The following is a 20,249-nucleotide window of genomic DNA, read 5'->3' on the forward strand; positions in this document are numbered from 1 at the left end:
CCCCATGCTTTTCCAGAGTATCCAGTGTTGTTTATTTACAAATCTTTGTGGTTCTTTGAATCTCTTTTGCCAAAAATCTCAACTCAAGATTAGTTTTCTTGTAGTGGTGTGTTTATTTTCAGATTGTAATATGGTTTGTTCCGTGTACCCCCCTTTGTTACAGTGGTTCTGCCCTGAGTCTCTCTCTCCTCGATCGCCCCATCCTTCTAGTCTTTCCCCTCCCTGTTACCCTGGCAACCTATGTATCTTCCCCTAAACCCCTCCCTGGTGCCCTGTCCGTCACTCAATGGCCCAGCCTTCCCATCTAGAATCTTCCACCCAGGGCATCGAGTGATTGGTTCAGGGACCAAGGCCCCTCCCTATGCTCTCTCCTATTGGTCATCCCATTGTGTCCGTCACCCCCACCTGACACCCCTCTATTTCCCTATTGGTTGCTCACCCCTCTTTAAAAACTGCTGTAAGACCTCAGTTTGAGGTCTTTGGATGACAGTCTCCCCTGGATTAAATCAGAGTTGTGCTGTCACCGAAGTCTGTGTCTTGTCTTCTGTGGGTAGCAGCCCCTTCTCTTCTTGGCGGATCCTCGTCCCATAAGGCGAAAGCCTTAGGTGCTCTCCTGACTGAGCCCATGATCGGGAGAGTGCCCCCGTGCTGCTGGCGGTGCTGGCCACAGCTAGCTGGGGTTTATCTTCGAGGCCAGCCACCGTTGCATTTTCTTGTTGTTAGAATGCCAGCTATACTTAAGAGATGTTAGTCCTGTCCAAGGTCCTACTCAGAGTCTATGCAAAATATGACATCAAAGATTCAGGCTGACTGCAGTACTGCCCCATATACAAAATCAATGAAAAGGAAAAGTGCATTTTTGGACATGGACGATGAAAGAGCAACACTCCTTAGTAGGTCTTTAAATAGCTACAAGAAAACCTAAAGAAAGACATTTGCTAGACTTTCTTTCAGTACCGAGACCTCAAAGCAGAAATGTAAAACTATCAATTCATTTCAAAGTGGCCTGAAAGTAGTTCTGTGCTGGCAATTATATTATGCAACTACTGGGTTGTGTCACAGTAAAATAACTAATACATTTTTATGCAACAGTATATTGCATCATCTTTTCTGAGCTGTTGCGCTGACAAGAAATTTCTCTGAAATTTCTTTAATTCCTCTTTCTATGCAACAGGAAAATACGAAGACGATGAGGGGCCCAGATGTGGTGAACTGAAAAGTGATATCTTTAAGGGGAGCAAAAAGGAACACAGACACTTCAGTTACGAAACAAAACCAGTACATTTCTGAGGTTTTGTCCTGGACTTTGAGGATTCACATATATATTTCTACCCTCTAGTACAAACCTTTATAAGAATAGAATTTCAACCACACATGTTCAATATAATGCAGATCACACCAGCTTCATTAAATCTGTGGTAAGAGAATTGTCTGATTATCTGATAAGAATTATTCTTTCACACTTAGGAAACCACAAAATGATAATATAGCCCACATTTGCTTTCTGTACATTTAAGCTGCCTGGTGCAAGGGAAAGCCCTGGAAGAAGAGTCTGCAATATCACAGAACACTCTATTTAGACATGGTTTTGGGGTTTTTTGGTGGGGGTTTTTGATGGGGTTTTTTGTGATTGCAATCTATAGTAGCAAAGCACATTGCTCATTAAAGTGTTTCCAGATTTACCCTTCATCCTTGTCCTTCAAGAAAGCATTCTATATTCTTTTTGGATTAGATGGTAGAGGATGTGTGCTCAGGGTCACTTGTGACATAACGAAGGCCACACAGCTGATTAGCACACTTGCCGCTCTACACCCACGCTCTGCCAGTATCTGTCTGCTACATAACAGCCTGGAGTGCCTTGGAGCAGCAGGGAGCTGCCAGAGAAAAATCACCAGAGAGGCTTCATGGGTGGCCAAAAGGAAAAGATAACTTGAAAATAGACAAGTGAGAAGTATAGGGTTAGTTTAAGATTGGACTAAATTCCAATTTCCACTTAGCAGAAATGAAGGTTTATATGTAGAGGGACACACATCCTCTGGAGACAATTTCTGCAGTGTTTAAAGCTTCCCAGTAAATGCAAACACTGAAATCTGTAATCTTTTATTCTATTGCTACAGTTTCAACATATTTTAAAAGTGCAAATAGAGAAGACAGCAAACTACACACTTTGGCTTCTGCTGCGTGAAGTTAAAGTGAATACATTGGAAATTACCCATGATCTCACAAGCACACTCTCAGTTCACATGAGAGGCGTCTTTTCTGTCAAATGTGCATATTCTGAGATGAATCATTGTCATCATAGTAAAGGTTTTATATCCCATTCTGCTAAGATACAAGGTTGAATGACTCAAGGAAGAACACTTTCTTGTGGATTGCTCCACTAACAGTGAGAAAAAAATGAACTGAATGCTGGAGATTCTAGTGAAAAATCTAAAACTCACTGAGGGAATGGATTGTTTGTGAATATTTTTATAACAAAAAAATTCAGTGAGTTCTGAATAAAATAAATAATTCCCACACAAAGAAGTTCAATACCTCTACTATTGAACAAGTGTATCAAAAATTAGTTGATAAGGCAAGGTATGTAGACACAACCTGAAAGTATTTTTAACAATATTTCCTTTCTATTCATCCAGAATGGAGATTACACACACTTTACATAGAAAATGTGAGAGTCTGCTCTTTAAACACATCTTTACTTTTAACTCTTTCTTGAATCTACCAGTTGAGGAGTAGTGAAGTGACACATACACCACAACAAAACCCAAGACTAATGTATGTCATGGATGGAAAATAGAAATTCATATCAGCTGGTAAGAGGTGCCTGAACATTTTGAAGATTTTGTTGAACTCTGAAGGAAATGTCAGTGCAAAATAGAAAACACTTTCAACTGCAGTCTAATTCCTGAATTTGAATACTTTCAGATCTGGGTAACACAGCCAAAGAGAAAAAAATCCAGGCAAAAGAGAACTAGAAGGAACAAGCAAGTCTATATAGAAAGACTTCAAATCTTCAAGCCACTGAGATTAAGATTCATGGCCCTCACTACCATGATGAAGAGAAATCTTTCAATAAACAGGAAGTTTCACTGAAGAGCAAGAATTTCAGTAGGATCAGTATTATCTGCGAATTCACATCAAATGCAGTCATTCATGTTAAAGAAATGGGAGATATCCTTTGATACTACCACAGACATGGATTTTAGCGGAAAGGTGAGGGTCCCACAGCATTTTAATAGGGTACAACCACCTGTTTGTTTGGTTTTTTTAATTAATCACTACCATTGCTTCAGCTCGTCAGGTAATGAGTTTTTCAGGGACTAGAAGGAATCATTATGTGTCATGTTATTTTCTTGATGCTGAAAGCTGTGGGGCATGCTAAGACAGAGGCACCCTGGTGTTAGCCATCTCACCTTGCTGCGACCACATTGCCAGCTGCCTGTCTCCTCAGATATTAAACACTGCGTACTTGCTGATACTTCTTCATTTACATCCACCTTGAAACACACTCACTAGAACATGATTTCTGACAAAATGTAACTGCATCATTATCTACTTACACTGAGATTGCATGCAAATAAAACAAAATTTTGGTCTGAGGCATTCAAATCAAGTCAGATAACAGCTGTTTGCCTTTATTTTCTTTATTTTTTTAATGGCCCAACTACTCTGTTAATTGTTGTTTTTAAAAATGGTATTTAAAAACTCAAATTTAAGTGGTTTGCAAAAAGTACTTTCACAAGTACTACCAAATGAGACTTTGAGCCAGTAAAAAAGGAAAAATGCCACCTTAACTAGAAATGCAATCTCTCCTTCCTGTTTCCTGGAGACATACAGAAGCAGAGCCAGCTTTCCTATCCAAACACAAAATACTGAGTTCATAACAGGAATTTTTTGTCTTCATGACAAGATAACAGCTGTAGCGCTATTATAATGCTTTGTCACTTCAGTCATCAACTTCAGATTGCAAGGCCTTTCCTTTCTACCCTGCAGAAAATCTGTGTTTACTTCCACCCCCACCCTGTGCTAAAAGCGCAGAGAATGACAGCCAGAATTTTCTAGATACCTTTTCTTAAAGGAGAGAAAGGTGAAGGACAAAAGTTCTCCCCTCTCCCCAGAATATGGTATCTTTTTTTTTTTTTCAAGTTCTCATGGTGCCATTTAAAACAATTCAGAGGGATTTTTTTTAATTTAAGTACTGCTACTCCTATACTAAGCAAATGGCTCTTAGATTGAGCACTTCCAGAGGACTACCAAGTGCATCAGACAAGTTGGCACCTGACTTGAGGCCTGGGGGAAAGGAGTTCTGGTTGCTCCTTAATTCACCTATAGACACATGGGGTTGCATAACCGCAGCTCCATCTGGTGTTAAGAGACTGACTCATGCTGGCCGTGATTGTCAGAAATGGGTCCCCTCGAGCACTATTTTTTTTTTTACTTGTCACTTCAGAAAGGAGGAAATGTGGTTAACTAGTAATTTAGGCAGCATCAAATGCTTGCAAATGTGTCTCAAAAACCTTGTAAAAATCGGTTTTTTACAGTGTTTACTACAAGTTGTTAGCATTGTCAGACTCTCCCAGAAAGTCCGGACTAATAAGGTAGAGCATTAGCAAACAAAACATATACCCCAAACAGTCTGGTGAAGGACACTGTGCTGAGGGGTACATTTTATGTAGTAAAAGCCTTTCTTTAAAGTATTTCTCCTTGTCACGCTCTTACTCCACAAGTCTCCATCACATTTCTAAGGCGAAGATGAAACAGTCAAAGACAGCTCTATAAAACCCGCTTGACTGAGTCTGAAAGGCACTGCTGAGCAGTAACAAACAACATTGCATCCCAGATTCCAGAGGGAATTGGCTGATGTAGCTGCCAAGCACTTTCCATGATATTTGACAAATCACGGCAGTCAGGTGAAGTCCCCAGAGGCTGGGGAAATGGAAACATTGCATCCATCTATAGAAAGCAGCGCCCTGGGAACTACTGGCCTGCCAGCCTCCCTCTGTGCCCGGGTGGATCTTGGAACAGACCCTCCCAGAAGCTGTGCTGAGGAGGACAGGGAGGTGGTTTGGGACAGCCAGGATGGCTTCACCAAAGGCAAGTCCTGACCAAGCCAGTGGCTTTTTTGTGATGCAGCGTCTGCATGAGCCAAGGGAAGGACTACAGATGTCATTTATCTGCCCTTCTGTTACTCTTGGACATGATCCTTCTCTAAATTAGAGAGGAGATGGTTTCAATGAATGGACTATTCATTGGACTAGTGGATGGAATGGACTAGTGGTTGGGAAATCGGCTGGATGGTCACATCCATAGAGCAGTGGTAACCAGCTCAGTGTCTGGGTGGATATCAATGACAAGTGGTGCCATGAGGGGTTTGTACCAAGGCTTGGGACCAGTGTTATTTAATTTCTTCATTGTTGACATAGAGGGGTTGAGAGAAGAAAACTTCTGCAAGTTTTCAGGTGACCCCAAGCTGAGCGGTGCTGTTGATACCCCTGAAGGACAGGTTGATATCCAGAACGATCTGGACAAGCTCAAGAAGGAGGCCCATGTGAACCTCAGGAAATTAATGAGGCCAGGTGCAAGGTCCTGCATCTGAATCAGAGCAACTCTGTTATCAGAGGCTGTTAACACAGGCTGAGGGATGAACTGATAAAGAGCAGCCTTGCCAAAAATGTCTCAGGATACTGGTGAATAAAAAACTGCACCTGATCCATCAGTGTGCACTGGATGGGCCAACAGGGACATCGGAACAGACTTTTTAATGGGGTCTGTTGTGATGTGACAAGGGGTAATGGATTTAAACTAAAAGAAGATAGATTCAGTATAAATATATGGAAGAAATTTTATGGTGAGGGTAGTGAAACAGTGGAACAGGTTGCCCAGAAAGATGGGGGATGCCCCACCCCTGGGTCAGAGAATTCAAAGTCAAGGCTCATTCAAGGTTAGGCTGAAAGGGGCTCAAAGCAATGTTATATAGATTAAGAAGTCCCTGTCCATTTCAGGAAAATTGGACATGACCTTTAAAGCCTTTCTCAATCCAAACCACTCTATGATTCTATGATCGGGAGGAGTAGACCAGTCTTCTAAAATAGGCTGGTGTTTCAAAAACCTAACACAGTAGGAGTGATATGAAATTGAGGTGTTCATGTCGTAAAGAAACATGAACATGCCTGAATTCAGAGGAAAAACTGATTGAAAGTGTCAATATCCTAGTTATAATGTTTAATAATCAGAACAGGACCAATAGAATAGCAGCAAAATAAAACACCTTTTTTAAAAGCAAAACCACAATCAGATGGAAAGTTGATAAGCATGAACACAAAGTGAAATTTGTGTAAAGCAATGTGGCAAAAAAACTAAGGACTGTGTGCTATTATTGCCTGTTGTCTCAACTTGTGGTGTGTGTTTATTATTTTTGTACAATTTAAAATGGACCTTAAAGCAGACACCATGATTGACACTTGCTAGCACAAATTACACACTGCAGCCTCTGGATGTGAGCATGGGACAGGTTGAAATGCTATTAACCTGTCTGAAGAATTGTTAAACATTTCATGATGAATCAACACCCATCTTAGCAAATATCTGCCACAGCTTAAGGTACTGCCTGTCCCTGAGCTGGTTTTTACCATCCATCTAACACAATCTCTCAATGGTTTTATCAGTGGAAGGGATGGGTTATGGGGCACTCACCATTCAGGCCAAGTAAGGTAGCTCAGACCACCTCCTCCAGGTGTTTAATCCTGCCCAACTGACTGCCTGAATGAATATAAGAAGCAGTATTACAATCCCTGCATTCAGAGGCAGACTTGTTGATCAGTACAGGAAACAAGATGATGAGCAACACAGCAGGACTGTCTTCAGGTGGATCCAAAGGGCTACACTGGTATTCCAGAAAACTCTCAGACTACAGACAAACTCACTAGAAGCCTAACTTTTACATGGGGTTGCATGGAGAGCTTTAATATTCATTGTGGATTCTGCCATACTACATCACAGAAACAATTATGGGTCTTTTCAGTATTTTCAAAGTTGGAAATAATCCAGGAAAATGGATTCTGTGTTTTTATGTTTCCTTCAACTCTTTCTCCCCACCCTTTTTTTTTTTTTTTCTTTCCCTTGGCATGGAAAAAGACAGGGGACAAATAAGAAAGAGAAAAAATATGCCAGAAAAAAAGACAAGAGGAATCAAATCTTTCTGAGCAGGAAGGGAAGAGAGAGGGAGAGAGACCAGGGGAGGGAGAGAGAGGTGGAGAGAAAGGGAGAAATCATAAATAACTTTTTGTCTGGTTCAGTACAGATTATGAACACACTTTATTCCAATTAGGACTCTTCTTGAAGGAATCAATTAAGAAGAGGTAACATCTGTTTCACTAAAGAGGAGAAATTCAAATGCAGGGCACCAGGATGCAAAAGATCCATACTAATTATTTTCCTCACAAGATGCTGAATTGTCACCATTAAAAATGATCAAAGATAACAAGTATGCAGTTTTTCAACTGTTGCTTATGGCTAGCTTGGAATAGCTTCTCAACTTCAATCTTTTAGGAAACCATTACTCATCTCCATGCCTCAGTGTCTTTAAAGTTATAAAGAACACAGTGCTTACAAAACCATGAGAATAATTAAGACACAAAAGCACAATGTAACTGAGCAATTGTCTCATTTTCAACTAATTTTGCATTATTTAATAACATCTGTCTCAAAATACTGAGTTGTTTCAATTATGGTGACTATGAGAATCCATAAAATTACTTTTCTTGCTGTCTTGGTCAGGAGACAAGCAACAATTTTTTTTTTTTCCCAATTCCAAAACTTTTTATTCTTTTACAAGATGTTTTCTAACACAAGTATTTCTTCTGCAGCCACACAGTGGAAAAATCTCACTCTGCAACCAACAAGTCAGTGTGAAAATAGCTTGGAAATAGTGTAGGACAAAGTAACAAGAAAGAATGCACTTTAATAGTAACCTATACAACTGCAGCTGTATTTTTCCAATCAATAGTATTTCTTTTACAAGACACTGTGTTTTCTGATTTCAGAGAGTTTAATGCTCCCTCCATTTTCTTTGCAAAGACTGGCTGAATGATTGCTTCCTTTCACTGAGGAGAAATGAGTCTGAATTGGTGCCATTCTCTTCTTCACTGGCTTTTTAAAAAATTGAGATACTTCACCTTGACTTACTTAAAATCATTTCACAAGAAGGCTAAATTGCTAGAGCTAATTTTCTGAAGTCTTTATTATATACTTCTTGTCTACAAAATTAATGTTTATTCTGCTGATTATGTAACTTCTTCAAATGTTAGCTGCCTGGAAGCCAAGGGGATTTCTGCCCCCCTTTCCATCCCTGAGGTAACCTGCTTCTCCCCCTCCCCCAGTACCAGTACCTTTGACCTTTTTCAGATGCTACAAATCATTTTCAGATGTACTATGGTCAATAAAACCCATAGTTTTTCTTCTCCTTATCTATTCTTCTTATTGTCCTGCCATATAAGTTTTTTAAAAGAGGGCACACTTCGTAATTTTTTTATCCTTATTTATAAACACTTCAAAGTATTTATAGCCAAAATTATTCTGCACTGCAGTAAAGTTATAAAAAGGTGTTATCTTTCTTTTAATTTTGTAAATTCACAAACAATATATTTTTCTACATACTTTGCAAATGCACAACCCTAATATAGATATCAACACAGAATGCTTAGTTTGAATGTATGGGAGTATCAAAAGCAAAAAGCAAGTGACTGGTATGTTTATCACAGTGAATATTCAGGAACAGTAGTGCTTATTTTATAGAAATCAAGAGAGCACTTGACACAGCACATTTTCAATCAGTATTCATAAGAAATATTTAATACTCTTGATCTAATGGATACAGAAAGATTACAGTGCTTCAGACCCACTGAGCAAGAAAATAAGACCTGCAATCATGAGGCTTGCAAGTCCACATTTGAAGAATGAAAAAATTAATGAAGAGACAGGGTAAAAAAAAGGATTCCAGAAAAGACAGAAGCATAGATTTTAAACAAGTGTTGAAAGTCATCTCAATAATATTAAACACACATAAGCAAAGTTCCAGACAAGTCCTGGGTGTGCTGAATCAATTAATTTTATGTGAGTCATTTTATAATACAGCAGAAAACTCATAATTTACATAAAATTATTAGTAATACATGTAAACTAAACTAGAGAGACAGAAGAAATTTTCATATAAACTACAAAATCTTTTGGGAATAAAAGGGGCATTAACCTGCATCAGTTATTTTACATTAACAAGGCCAAACTTTGCTACTGCAGGGATCTCAATGAAATGAGAAATGCTGGCCCTTTCTTCCTGCCTTACCAGACTGACCATAATACGATGTTGTATAAATATCATTATATTAAATATATATCAATGTTATCTACTACCAGGACTTTACTACCTTACCTAACTTGGTTTTACCTCATGTGCCTTGTGGTCTGTTGTGTAGAAGTACAAGAGCCAGTATTTCAACACCCTGGAATGTCTTAATTGCTTGTGCCTGTTACAGCTTGGCTGTTAAAAGAATGAGCAACAGGTTGCAGTAAGCTGACACCAGATTGAAGGCCCTACATGATGCAGTTTGATTATGTTACTTAAATAGTGTCCCTCAGTTTCCACAGAATGATTTAGGTTGAAAAAGACATCTACAATCAAATCTAAACTTTGATGGATTGCCACCATGTCAATTAAATCATGGCACCAAGTGCCACATCAAGTAATTGCTTGAACATGTCATGGATGGTAACTCCATCACCTCCGTGGACAGACCCTTCCAATGCTTAACAACTCTTTCTGTGAAAAAATTACTCATGTCCAACCTGAACCTCTCCTGGTGCAGCTTGAAGCCATTTCCTCTTGTCCTGTCATGTGTCTCCTGTCTCCTGCCCAGGAGAAGAGAACAACCCCACCTGGCCACAGCCTCCTTTCAGGCAGCTGTAGGGAATGGTAAGGTCTCCCCTGAGCCTCCTTTTCTCCAGGATAAACAGCCCCAGCTCCCTCAGGTGCTCCCCACAGCACTTGTGCTCCAGACCCTGCCCCAGCTCCACTGCCCTTCTCTGCACTCTCTCCAGCTCCTCAGTGTCTTTCTTGCACTGAGGGCCCAGCACTGGACACAGCACTGGAGCTGTGGCCTCAGCAGTGCCCAGTACAGGGGACAATCCCTGCCCTGGCCCTGCTGCCCACACCATGGCTGATCCAGGCCAGGATGCCATTGGCCTTCTTGGCCACCTGGGCACAGCCTGGCTCATGTTCAGCTGCTGTCACCAGCACCCCCAGGTCCTTTTCTGCTGGGCACCTTTCCTGCCACTCTATCCCACCTTACGGCACTGCCTGGGGTTGTTGTGACTGAAGTGAAGGACCCAGCACTTGGCTTGTGGAACTTCACACCTTGATCTCAGACTCAGGCTGAGTGATTAGGCTGATAGACTACCGGAATTTCCTTCTTAACCTTTGGTTAGAGCGTTCAGTCAAAACTGAAAGTAAATTAAGAGAAACCTGAATAATCATATGCTCTCCCCCTTTTGCTGAGAAGACTTTTTCCTCCCTAGAGGGAGAAAAAGCAGATGAATCTTCAGGCACTAGAAACCATTAGAGGACTTCTTGCTCCTCTGCTACCAATTGCTAAGGAGAAATAAAAGTATGGTCATAACTGCATTTAGACAAGTATTACCAGCACAAAATCAAATGAATGAGGACTTAGAGTGTGTGATAAGAAAGTGGCTTCACATAAGTAGCTTGTCTACAGCAAGGCATACATACAGTTATAAAAAAAAACTCAGTAAACAACAGTAATTAGTGTCACCACTTAAGGAGAAAATAATTTGATGCTAATTACCAAGTGATGTTTTATAGTACAGAAATACTACTACTATACCTTAAAAATACATTCTTAAAATTTGTCTTCTTCTATTTGAATGGTTCTCACACAAATAAGCTTGCTAGTCCTTTGGGAGGTTTCCTCCTTGTTTCAGCAGTTACTGAACACGCTGGCACAGAAAGCCTTATACCAGGTAGAAGCAAACTAGGACAAAACCTGCATCTGCAGCAGAAAGTCATCATCACAAACCACAGCCACATGCAAGCTTCTTACTCCTCATCCTCTCCCGCAGGAAATCTATGCTCTAGAGCTGACTTGTTTGTTTGACATATGTCAGGTTAGATAAGAGGAACATCATAGACTTAACCCTCCAGTACTGACTACTGGACTAAAAATTCAGGGCAGCTTTATCATTAGCTACCAACTGCCTAAATAAGATTGTCATATTCATATGCAGGAGAAATTAAACAAGAAAATAAGCAATGATTTTCATTTAGTTTAACCATCCCTCAGGTGTACAATAGAAAATATTTCCTTTAAATAACAACTTAGTAAAAGTATGTAAATATGTAAATAGTAAAACAATTTAGACATAAAAAGTGATAGCAAGACAGCTAAAAACAAATCAATTTTAAATGTTACTATGTATAAATCAACTAGTTGCAGTCCTACATCTTTCTTCCTCATGCTATTATATTACCATTCTGTTTTGGGAGAGAAGTGGGGTGTTAGAGTTTTTGCAGAACTAGGTGGATAAATGGTCTTGTAGTAAGAAAATTTTATGATATGTCACTTGGCTTTAGGGTCTAATTCTGCATAGATTTCACATCTCTTGTACTATCAAATAAAAGCTGTTGGGTGGTCTCTGGGAAATGAGTGGAGTACCTTAATCCAGTTCATCATCCTCTGGTTTTATAGTTGACACAAATTAGCTGCAGGCAAAAAGGCCAGCTCGTTTTCATTCAAGACCACTGAAGGCAAAGGACTGTGCAGAATTATAAATCTCTTTCAAATCTGTTCTTTGTCAAAGACTGGGGATGGAGGGTGGTCATGAAGGAGACAGGGTGTTTTTGTGTGTGTATGTGTGTGGTGAGACTTAAAAGTGATATTAAAAAAAGAACTCAGAAACTAGTCCCTGAAGTTTACATTTCCTTATGAGTTTAGCTGTCTAAATTCTTTGAGCTAAAGGTGATAATCAAAATCCCCAAAGCTTAGATATTCCATGTTACCTGTCGAGAGTTTAGCTGTCTAAATTCTTTGAGCTAAAGGTGATAATCAATATCCCCAAAGCTTAGATATTCCATGTTACCTGTCCAGACAAACCTAGAGGCTACAAAGATAACAGTTATATGGAATATGAGGACATACACAGGTTACTACATGCTTGTATTTTGAAACCAATTTTTAAGCTAACTACTAACAAATTTCATAAGAAAAAAACATACCTGTAGGTATTCATTGCAAGGAGTTTTACTCTTAGCAAGAATTTTATTGATTTTCAAGTAAATATGCCCACAAAGCTGATATAATAGGAACTATTTTAGGACACATGGAAAACAATTACACAGTTCCACCAATGATATGCTGCAGGCATACTGCTATGGCAGCATATGTCAGCAATTGCTGTTATTATACCTGTTTGGAACATGGATATTTTCTTCAAGCTATTAGCCCAAGTATATCTTAGCTGTTTTCTTGCACATTTTGGGAAGAAATATGCATGATAAGTCTCAAAACTGTACATGTTTAATTGTATTCTAAATACAAGTGTGGAAAAACATAGCATGAGCATACATATTAGATAATAAGCGGCATTAAATTCTATATTTTAATTAGTGTAACAAATCACATTACTTTCATCCATCAGAAATAAAGACCCTATTGTTCATACTGCATTCAATATTCCAATTACATGAAGCAACTGGGAAGTTACTCTACAAACCATAAAGCACTAAAACATATTTTACTCTTTAAAATAATATATAAAGAATATATATATAATATATAATTTTACATATTTTTTTTTCTCCTGAAGGTAATATCTTACTGAAACAGATTATGAAAAGATATTCACAACATATTAAGGACTAGTTAATAGTGCCTGCAAAGCAACAGGCCTTTATTCATCAAAAGGTGGGGACAGTTTTATATTTAGAATTGGAAAAATCTACTTACTTATGATTTATGATTTCCTTTGTTTGGGCTTTTCTGGAATGAACCCAAAACAAATCATTTATTTGGAATACAAACTCCTAGCTTAATTTGCAATGCATATCTCTATATCAGAAGCTGGGAGGCAATGTCAGAGAAAGCATTGTTCTGTACATGCCCTCTTGTACTCCTCTGTAAACATCCACTTCAGGTCACTGTCAGGATACAGCAGTCAGCAGAGTTTTAGGGTGACTGAGACTTTTATGTTAACAGGGAGCACCACTGACACAAGAGAAAAGAGGGAAATGACAAACAAGTAAAAAGCAATATAAGAAGAAAACACCAGGAAAATAAATCAATATTGATTATTTTTATTCCTGGAGTTCTTCATGGATTCCACAAAATTACCTTTCATAACGAGTTGTACTACTCCAAATTGAACATACACTTGCATCACTAAAACTGAATAACATCCTAAGATTTTTCTTCCTCCAGAAGTTGACATTATCATTACCTAGGTGAAACTTCATAAAATACTACAAGTTTAAAGCTGAAGTTTTTCCACTCTGTCACAAATAAATTCTATACAAACTAAGAGGGGAAATGGACAGTTTGAAAATATAACTTCACTATCCTTATCTAGATTAAGTTGCGTTATATTACATTCACTCAACAGCAAACTTATCTTATATAGAATTATATTTGCTTTTCCGCTCACTCCTTTGTCAGCCATGAAATTATGCTACCAAATGTCATTACACAAGTAACAATTCTTCATCAAACAGAAGAATGATGAAAGAGAAGTCAAAAATGCATGTTCAAGTACAGATACATCTGGGAATAGTTGGATTTACCTATATTTGCTCACAGTGCTGGTATTCATATGCGCATATCTTGTGGCTCTTACATTTAAACCTTTGATCCTTCACAACCATGCACACTAGAACAGAAGTATTTTATGTAATCTTTAATGACTGAGAAGCACCTAATAGAGATTTTTCACATGTCCTAGGTACTCATGTTCCTCTGAACATTGACCTTCAGGACTATGCCAGGAAGAATGGGAACCACAGTTACGTTGAGACAAGGCAGACAAATAGAAGAAAATAAATGCCTGGCAAGTAGTTCATGAGCTATTTGGTATTGCACCATGCTTATGTCAAGTCTGAAGTAATGAAAACACAACAAGGTAGTCCCCCCAACTGAGAGAGTCCTTGGTCTACATGTTTTGTACTCAACAACCTAATGGTTGGTTGATTAACAACCTTTTAGCTTATTTCTCCTCTACTTCTTAAACAGAAGTAGACCTGTTATGACTCTAATGTTCCAAAGCAAAACAATATTTCTTAAGGAAGAAAAAATAACAGGAACAAACTGTTCCATGAAAACAAGATTACATGTATGAAAACAGAGTAGCAAAAAAAATTATCTCCACAATTTCTTCAGTTGAACTGAATTTAAAATAGAGTGATACTTCACCATCAGACACAAGGAAAAAAAAAAAAAAAAGCTTTTCATCTAGTAACCTTAAGAGTGATAATTCAAATCAATTTCACTAAGAGTTTAGCATGAAATGTGGCAGTCTGTGCTGACAGGTGCTGGTTAGTAACTTCAATGTAATGTAGAGGTGACAGCTAGAAACCCAGTACCAAAAGTAAAGAGTTGTTCTATTAAGAAATTATACTTATTAATTTAAAGTTTTTACTTTAATGACTCTGAGTCTGTGTCTGTTTCTGTCAAGTTGAGCAGCTGAAGATAACCTGTGTGGGACAGACTTGCCCCAGACTGCCTTCCACATTCTTCTCTCAAAATCCAATATATACTAGCACCTTAGAAGCTCAAATATTTAATGAAATCTGAGCTAAGACTTCAGGGAAATAAGTTCATTCCTCTGGCAGTTCAACAGCTTTTATCTTCTGTTATAGAAAACACTTACGCCTTCCCCACACACACGGTCTGGTTAAGATATCCCTTGTGCACCTACTTTTCACTGTGAGCTGATACTGATATCCATTTCTATGAGGAGTATAATGAAAGTAGTACAGTTTAAAATCACCCATCCAACTAAAATATTTTTAATAAAATAAATAGATATTAATAAATCTGTCTTTCCAGCAAAAAAAAAAATCAGTTTTTACATTTAAAAGATAGCCCAATTTTAACAAAGTTTCAGAATAGTGTTACCTTGTAAATAAAATAAAACACTAAATAAATATTTTTTTAATTGACAGAAATAGGCAATGGGATGTATTCAAAATAGCTGACTTACAGCCTTTATAATGTCTTAAGTGATAAAAGTTCTCACTGAAAGGCAGCAGCTGAAGACTGTTTATGAAGCACAGTAAAAATCCACTGATATACATGTTGACATATTTCATGGTGCATTTCAGACCTCACAGTGATTTTACCTAGAAATACATGTTGGTCTAATGAATGAAAACTAGTACCAGATATAAGGATAAAAATGCAGGCCTTACCAAGCTAAATCCAAAAGTAAACAACATTCTGTACATTTTCTGAATACATATATCAAAGCTATGGCACATCAACCAGCGCAATTGAGTACAGCTATGCTTTCACTGTTCTATGATTTCTTCTATATTTTTAAAACAAATTAATCTGAACAATATTTGACTCTTCTTATACAACATTCTTAATGAATGGAGTTTTCAATTTATACAAAAGATCTGAAACTTAAAGAATTTAAGTTTCAGATCTCCAATGAAGTTGTATTCTGAAGTGTCTTTCTGGCTTCACATTACAAAGATTTACCACAAGAGAGCTTTACCTTGGAAAGAGATGTCTCAAACTTTTATCCTTCCCATACTTGCACTGAACTGAACAGTAACTGCCATATCAAACTGCTGGTATTTAATACTCAAATAATGAGCACTGGATTTTGATACTCAGCCCAAATGGTACTTCAGTGGGCAAAGATCTTAATCCTAACCAGTACAAGTTGAACATTAACTTCAGTTTCAGCAGTTGTGTGTTGCACATAGGATTCATGAATAATCCAGCAAAAATATGTGAGTGAAATTTTTATTACTCCATATTCTTCATGAGTCTTACAAATATTCTCTCCTCCTTGCTATAAAATCATCATAATCAACATCCAGTCAGGAGGTAGGAAGAAAGGAGACAGATACAGATTTTAAAATAACTTTTATCTCTAGAACTCCTTTGGAAAAACTATTTTTTTATATATATTATTGATTGATTTTTATCCACTTTCTCTTCCATCAATAACAATTCTTACAATAGTTCCTTCTTTCACAAAGTTTTAAAAAAAACCAAAAACAGCAGGTCTTTGTCTTTGCATGTTAATAATGTGAAGACAATAGTCATGGATAATACTGCAGTCAAAAAATAATTAGCTGAAAGTTATCTAATATAGCAATGGAGGTTATGCAAGACAACATGTCATGTATTAAGAAGTGGCAATGCTTGATACTCACTGTTGAATGCAAATTAATGAATTTAAATAAGATTCCCTAGAAGAGATGCAAACAAGTGGAGACTGTCATATTACCATATGTGTTACAGTAAACAAGAGTCTTAAATATTCACTGCCTCTGTAGTCCTAAACTCTGCTTCCAGTGAGTCTCAGCTCACTGAGCCATTCAAAACTGCCAGAAAATAGCTTGTGCCTACAGCAGAAATTGTAGGTAAAGCATTTGACAAAAAAGTGTCCTAACCCAAGTCATCATGTTAATCAAACAAACAAAGAATAAAGCAATGCCTAGAATTGTTTGAAAATTTGACTATTCCCAGTGTTTCTAATGTAACAAAGTAATTTTTATTCAAATGAAAAGCAAGCTTTTTTTCTCTCTTTCCCTAAAAAATAAAAGGGGTAAATTCTAAGAAAGAGCAAGGGAAGAAGTCACTGTCACATAAGCACACAATATAAGAGAATGGGGAGACATTTTATTTAATATTAATTATACTCTCACCAGGAAGTCCAGCTTTTTTCTTTTCAGTAGACGAGTCACAACACTAACCTTTGCTGCTGCCACTGTTGTACCAGCTTTATAAAGGATGAAGGGAAAGATTGATTGCTGTGCTATCCACAGGCAGGTTACATAGAGGTTAGATAAAAACCAAATTTAAGAAAGCAGCCCAGGCATCCAAGAAAATGGATGAGGAGCTGAAGTGATAAACAAGTATCTAACAGTTTAAAAAATAATTTAAAATTGCAGCTCAGATGTAAGAAAGGTTTTCAAAGACATCCACAGTAAATAGCCACAGATTTATGTCTACTGAATATCACTTCGAGCACCCCTAGCCCGGCATTATGGAAGATGCCATATTAACTTACTGTCAGCATGACCCCACACAGAGAAAAATACTTAGAAGTAGAAGTAAGTAAATAGTTAAGAGAAAATTGAAGTAATCTTATGTTCTAAGCATGGATATGAAATCCAGCGTCTTTTACTTTTGATTTCTATAGCACCTCCAGAATGATTGTGAAATTTATCTCATAAAAGTTTATTAATTCTGGTTGATTTAAGGAAGTTATTGCTTCCTGAATACCAATCAAAAGATACATACAATTTTTCTATCTTTTTCTATAGGGTTGGAAAGCAAAAACTGCAAAATTTCTATAAGATGGAGACATGGGGCACTCATTCCTAATAGCTTCTGGGATGGCCACAACACAGAAAAGCCAAACACCTGTGATCTATGAAACCAGGTTTGTTCTGACTTGCCTGTAAGGACAGAGAGGCACAGAAGGAGGAGGAGTGCAGTAGAATTTTCCTGAAAGGACTGAAGTCTATCCCCAAAAATAAATAGAAAACTGATGCAGGAATTTGGAGGGTGGGGGTGGGGGGTGGAGGGGGGGAGCAAATTCCAGAGACTGAGGAGGTCAAAGAAGAATATTGTTTTAGAAATGTTCGACACACCATGAAAGACCTGAAAATGTGAAAGGATCCTGATTCAAAGTCCAAAGGCCACACAGAAATTTGAACCAAATAGCTATAAGAAATGGCAGACATACATGTAAAATGAATCTAAAATATTTTAAATTAATCTCTCTACTTCAGTACAAAGTCTTTATTTCATTTAACAGTCTACTGCTCCTGAAAAACACAAACCAGAACAACCTCAGCGGGATCACCTATCCTCATAGGAGCATGTTTCAGGAACAACACAATGCTCACTGCCACTGGTCCCACTTCAGGAAAGGATGTAACAGACTTAAGTCATAGAGGACAAGGGGAAAGTGGTCACTGTGGATTTCATAGCTATGGGGCTGATCCGAAACCCAAGGGAGTTTAAAACTCCAGGCATGCAGCTCACAGACCTAATTGCAGCCTGTCAAAGTACCACTGGGAGATTTTGAGCAGAACTACAAGAGAGCACAAATGCTGTTTTAAATTTAACATGATCTAACTGACAGCACATGGGCCAACCCACCTTGCTGAAAAAATACCATTCAGCTCAGTCTTTTCTCTGATCAGTAAGGAAGAACTGATGCTCGGTTATGAATGTTACCACTAGCCAGTTAACAGCTCCCAAACCCACACATGAGTACCTGCTCAGAACCCAAACAGTCTGGACAGAGTAGTGGAAGGAGAAAGTTAAAAGATTCTCTATATCACTGTGGCAGGCAATATGTGGAAACTGGAGACTAGAAAACTGGTGACTCCATTGCTTTCTCTTGTCAATCCTGCACAAGACACTGGAAGGTGAAATTAATCCTTATTAAAAACTTTGGAAATGGGAAGGGATATTTTTCCTTTGTTTTGCTTTTTAAATGACTTGGAAAACACTTCCAGCACTGCCAAGTGTCACTTAACCCTTTTTTTGGAAAAGAAAAAGAAGTCGTTAAGTGGAAAATGAGAACAGATAAAATGCAAGGAAATCATGCTTATTCTTCTTTGACAAATTAGAGATGTGATGGAAAGGGCTTGACAAAATCATCATTACTTATCAAGCTGATATCAGCCTTGCACTGGAAATTGCAGTATTTCTCCTACAGAAAGAAAACTTGGATGGGAATTGTTTTGATGCTTCCTGAGCTCAAAACAGACTTTTCTACTGCTGAAAGCCCCTTGTAATGCCTAGGAAATAGACTCTATTTGTAATATAGCCTGAGAACAAGCATATGATAGTGAATAAATTGTGCTAACATTTCATTTCTACCCAAAATGTAATAGAAAATTACCTTGAGTCATAAAAAATAGCTATGAAGATCACACATATAAATCTACCCAGCTGAATTACCTGGACTTCTGCTAATGCTGTTGCATCTTACCAAGGGCTCATCATGTGCAAAACAGATTTTGTGTTACATTTGGAACTTTCTGCAAGAAAACTTCCATATAGAATGAAATAGGCAAATAGGCATCTGAAAGCTTCCAAACTTGGTGGTGTTATTATCCACCCACCAAGTTAAATTACTAACAAAAGAAAAGAAAATATATAATACTTAGCAACATCCTAGACAGTTTCCATAATTTTACATATCATGGGATGAATCTGGCTTTGTGAATTACTGTTGTCATGGCAGCAGTGTCACAGTCCCAAAGGGAAATAAATCCTCCTAACAAGTTGTGACAAACCAGCATAACAAAGAACAAAATTACTTCAGTCTTGCTCAAGGATTATTGATTTATTATTTGAAATTCAGAATTGGTTACTGAAAAATTACTATTCTGTCTTTTTTGGGAGTGTTTTCAAGAGGAGGATAGCAGATAACTAAGATTTTCTTTACTGAAGATTTTCTTTTCTATTGCCACACAGCATAAAATTCAATCCTAAAAAGAAAAAAAAAAGCCCTAAAAATAGGTATTTAGTTTATTTAGTTCTGGTTGATTTGAACAAACACAGCATGTTCTGGAAGAACTGGAAAGAGGCAAGACATTTCTTTTAAAACAGTCCAATATTAAATTTAATTTCGCATTCATTGCCAGTGGAAGATCTGCTTGCAGAAGCAGGTGGGTAAGACAAAGCTTGTAACAGATGTGTTTTCATATGAAAAATTGATCTGTATGATTCTGACCCAAACAGAAAACATGTCTGAGTCAGGAAATTCTACATCTATTTCAGCATAGGGACATCTTGGAGTGTGTTGCAAGTTAGAAGAACATTAAGGGGAAGCATTATCTGTGTTTTCTCTAGTTCGGCATCCTTCTCAGACACTCTTCCACCAAAACCCAGATAGGAAACTAAGATTAAGATTTCAGGAATTTTCCTTTTCTTTTTTCCAGCAATTACTTGTGCTGATCCTCCAGATGCACTGCCATAAAAATGGAA

General features: G+C 37.8%; 1 protein-coding gene across 3 annotated transcripts in view; it reads right to left on the reverse strand.

The window, feature by feature from the left end:
• The window catches only part of PDE4D (phosphodiesterase 4D), a 509,895-nt gene that overhangs the window by 474,403 nt on the left and 15,243 nt on the right, over positions 1-20,249 (reverse strand). The window contains exon 2 of one of the 3 annotated variants that reach the window (XM_064405624.1): positions 6,694-6,759. The exons of the other annotated variants lie outside the window; for them this stretch is intronic. The gene's annotated coding sequence lies outside the window, so the exon portion shown is untranslated. The remainder of the gene's footprint in view (positions 1-6,693; positions 6,760-20,249) is intronic. 3 annotated transcript variants of the gene reach the window in all.

This window comes from Passer domesticus, chromosome Z (genome assembly GCF_036417665.1).
Source record: "Passer domesticus isolate bPasDom1 chromosome Z, bPasDom1.hap1, whole genome shotgun sequence".
In the NCBI taxonomy this organism is placed as follows: domain Eukaryota; kingdom Metazoa; phylum Chordata; class Aves; order Passeriformes; family Passeridae; genus Passer; species Passer domesticus.